Source organism: Vulpes lagopus, chromosome 20, assembly GCF_018345385.1.
Source record: "Vulpes lagopus strain Blue_001 chromosome 20, ASM1834538v1, whole genome shotgun sequence".
NCBI lineage: Eukaryota > Metazoa > Chordata > Mammalia > Carnivora > Canidae > Vulpes > Vulpes lagopus.
Genome location: NC_054843.1, coordinates 27,242,711 through 27,247,252, shown reverse-complemented (window position 1 = coordinate 27,247,252; position 4,542 = coordinate 27,242,711). Strand labels below are relative to the sequence as shown.

The 4,542-nt window shown below is 38.9% G+C and overlaps 1 pseudogene; it reads right to left on the bottom strand.

Moving 5' to 3' along the window:
- Window positions 1-2,620: 2,620 nt before the first annotated feature.
- LOC121479371 lies at window positions 2,621-3,641 on the bottom strand (annotated as a pseudogene).
- Between the last annotated feature and the right edge of the window lie 901 nt (window positions 3,642-4,542).

Sequence of the window (4,542 nt, the reverse complement as noted above, 5' to 3'; positions counted from 1 at the left end):
AATAAAATGTTAGTCCAATGTATTTTTGTTTATGGTGCTGATGAGATCAAGACTGGTTGTCTCATGGGAAACAACATTCAGATTACCCATTTAGACCTAGTTTTTCTCAAAATGTAGGAAAAATAATATAAAGTCAGTTTACCTCCTAAAGAAAATTGGTCAATAACATCTTCATACATAGAGAGTGGTTTTTCAATATTTAAAAAGCAGTTGCCTGGATCTCACATGTTTCATAATCAAACAGAGACAGAGGACCAAATACTTCGACATAATGCAAACATTAGCAGTAAGGATAAATTGATGAGTTTTGCTTTCCTTCTGATTTCATGTCGGATTTATAACATCTCCTTCCATTTTAGTTTTCATTTCTTTTATCTCCATTTTTTCCTTTCTTTCTCCTGCCCACCATTGCCTCTTAGCCATATTATGTAATAAATTATAACGTGAAGAGTATCTTCTAGAAATTATATCCTGTGGCCTTTCTTAAGGTAATTCAAACTTTTACTTGGCCAAAAAAGAATTGTATGCTAAATTTATGTATGTTCCCAGAGACAGGGAGAAACTATTTTTTCTCTGTCCCCTTCATGAGACATTTAAACAAGTGGGTAACAGGTGCTACATGCCAGGAACACACTGTACTCTGAATATTTTTGTAAGAAGCTGTTCACTCTGGGGAAAGTATTTCATTTCTAAGTCCTAGCAAACACCACCTGTGCTTGGTCAGTCACTGGCAAGGATAGATACACCCTTGGTGATGAAAAACGATTTTATTGGACTGTGGATAGAATTGTTTCTTCAAATATTGGGGAGGGAGCTGATAAATTACTTTACACCTACCACATTGGATAATCCCTGCAAGTCCTTTGGGACAAGATAATCACACACGCACTTTGAATGGAAGGAACGATGCAATATTGTCCAGTGTACTAAACTAGGGTCTTATTCTCACCTGGAAAACAAAGTCTCTGCTTTTACTACTATGAAATATAAAAGTTGGTTGTGACGAGATGATAATACTCATGTAGGAAAAGAAGAGAACATTTGAGTTAGAAAGAAGGAAATATTGTTTAATAGGATCAGGAGGCAAATCTACATGCTTCTTGCATTAACCTCAGGATTAGCCGCTACATCTCATGGACTTGGCCCTAATAAAGGCAATTTACACAGCACTATGGATAAGAAAAGAGCCCCAGAGACAATATTTGTAAGCCATAAATTACTAATACATATGTACTTATGATGAATAAATTATTTTGCAATATGATGAGCATGATCTTACTTTATAAAAGAAAAATAAAATCCAGGTTTCTGAAGGAAGATTAACTCCATCAGCCCCTTAGGATGTATGTACTTTCTTAAGTCATTTCCATTGCATAGAGTTTTGAGTATGCTAATGATTACAACTACTGCGCTTGTCCAGAGGCAGCATCGTCCTAACTCCCCCAGCCAGGCTGGACTGTGATTTACACTGGTACTTGATGGATTTCCTAAGCCCGGCAAGGCGCCTGCTCCACACTCTAGTCCTCCTACCACTCCAGGTGTGTGACTCACTCTCCAACTCCAAAAGTGTGATGCTGGGCTTATCAATTTAGAGATTAAATTATTTTGCAAGAATAACTCTACTGAACTCCATCTGTGATTTAGTGCTCTATAGATCTACATGCTAGCTTTTAATTATTCCGGATGACCACCACATAGATTTTGACTTGGAAATTATTGGGGAAAACTAGATGGCACAGGGGAGTTTGTTTTAGTGACAGTGGGTTGATATGGAATACCGGTGGTTGCTGAGATCTAAAATCAGAACACTCCAGGCCTGACCCCAATACTATTTCAGCTTGTATTTTAAAATACGTATTTCTAGTAGTCTAGAGGAAATTTCTACTTAAATGTTTCATCATATCTAACACTAAATCCATCTCCCTCTTTGCTTAGACCTGTCTTCTTGCTTATCTATTATACTTTGTCAGGGATATTGTTATCCTGGGTTTCAGGGCAAGAGGCCAGAATATGAATATCATCTTTACTGCCTCTCGTCAACATTTTCTATCTCCCACCTTCCATTAAGCCTCACGTTCTCATCTTTTGCAAAGATTATCTTGGATGTACTACACTGTGTGCCTACAGTTAGCTTATAAGCTCCACTGAGCTTTCAAAGCCCACCAGCTGTCCACCTGCAATACCCAGCACGCATTCTCTGCTTTCAAGAGGCCTCTTTTCACTGTCATTATACTTTGTGAAAACTTATCCTGCTTCTGCAGCTTTCTTTATACTTTTTTTCTTGCCTAAAATGTCCTTCTGGTTCCCAGATTGGACAATTTCTTTTTTTCTTTTCTTTTCTTTTCTTTTTTTTTCTTTTCTTTTCTTTTTTTTTCTTTTCTTTTCTTTTTTTCTTTTTTCTTTTCTTTTTTCTTTTCTTTTTTTCTTTTTCTTTTCTTTCTTCTTCTTCTTCTTCTTCTTCTTCTTCTTCTTCTTCTTCTTCTTCTTCTTCTTCTTCTTCTTCTTTTTTCTTGGTTAAAAGAAAACGTGTGTTTAATGGTAAAGCTTAGTACACTCTGACACCAGGCAACCAACCCCTAAGCTGAAGCAGCAGGGATGGGTAGGTGACTCCCATGGGGCCTCACATGGCAAAGAGGATGAGGAAGGCCAACATCAAACAGAAGGACACCATGGCAAAGTCTAGAATGGCATAGGAGAAGAACTGCTGCTTGCGAGGTGGGTTCCAGGCATAACATTGATCAAGCCTCGAAACACTGTTCCAGTGCCAGCCCCTGAACCAGCCACACCAATAGCGGCAGCCCCAGCATCAATAAACTTGGCTGTCAGTGTCTGTCAGTGTCTTAGGAGACAGTGCTGGTCTGGGTATTGGGCCATGTGGAGTGGGGAGCTGCTCTGGGATGGCTGTTTAGATGGGATCTTTGGCCTACTTGAGAAGGAGGCAGACACAGGCCTGATTAGATCCCCGGCACAGTGACGGATCAAAGCCAGGGAGTGAGTGGTGCCCTGGTGGTCTGCATATTCTCCATCTTCATTTCCACTGTGCCACTGCCTCTGCTCGGACCCTGGCTCTAGCCCAGCTAATGGTGACTCTGACAACTTCCTTTTGTTATCAATTCCTTCTCAGCTCAACCTAAACATTGTGGTTTAATCACTTAAGTGCACTTTTACCAGCACTCTCAATTTCTTTCTTATTTTGTCTTTTTTTGAAAGGCTGCTCACCATGGCAATATGCAATCAAAGATTAATCTGTTCTTTTTATTTATAATCACTCATTCTCTTTATTGGTTGTCCTCGGTGCTGAAAATTGAAATTCTACAATGGGGCTGAAGAAGAGTACAACCACACCTCCATACCACTGGTTAATTCTTTCTCTTGTATCTGATTATGGCTCTTTTATATTTCTTGTTGGTGCTGTTCAGATTTTTTACATCCCTATTTATAGTGCTCATTCCATTTGCATCTCTCTGATCCCCAGCAGTTGATGCTGCTTGATTCTTTGAACAAGAGTGACATATATAAGTATAAGTAACATATAGCTTACTTTCTCCCTGGTACCCTGGCTTCTGACCATAGAATCCATCCTCATCCTTCTTCTCTACTATGTCAGAGCAAGGTATACCTTTGTCCTCTCTCGACAACATTCTTCCCCATATTCTAGGATCTTGCTAATCTTTTGTAGATATTCTATATTTCTTTTTCTTTTTTTTCCCCTGAAGCCCTCCTCCTGTGTGTATTGATGTGTTCAATTCTCCCTCACCCTCAGAAATATTTTAACCTATGCCTACAATCTGGCTTCTTCTCTCATTATCCTACTGAGACTGTTCTCCCTCTAGCCACAAATGACCTTCTAATGGCCAAATCACATTTTGTTCTCACATTACTGGATTTTTTCTATAAAAGTTCATGCTTGATATTATTTTTCCCATGGATTCTAGGTATAAATGTCTCTTGGTTTCTATCAATGTACTATCCTTCTTCCTTCCCTTTGGCCCACCTATTGCATTGTAGAGTTTGCTTCCTCAATATGTAAAGGGTACTTTCCTTGACATCCATTTATTTTCTTTAGAGTCCTAGCTTTATCTAAAAATTTATCTTCTATTCTGAGCTGTGTTTCCATACGCAGCTGGCTCCCCAATCTGTATATCCAAGCCTCTCCCCATGTCATTCCCTTCAGTCCATTGGAACTTTGTCTTAATTTTTAAAAATCTCGTATCATTACCTCATTTAAATATTCCTGATGTCTACAGGATTAAGGTCAGACTCTAGTGGGGTACAAAGCCCATCAGTATCTGGGTTCTCATATTCTATTCACAGCTATGTATACCGTTCTCCAGCCAGACTGGAATTCTTATCATAATCTTTCCTTCTGCTATATTTGTATAGTTAGCTTCTTCCCTTCACCTTAGCTCAAACTAAGGTGAAAAAAGTTTCATGACCATGTATTAGACTGTCTAACCCAGATTTTGAGATTCACTAATATCTGACATTTTTGAGATTATTTTGTTGGTATCCTGGGGCAATCCATACCCTGAAATGGTCAGC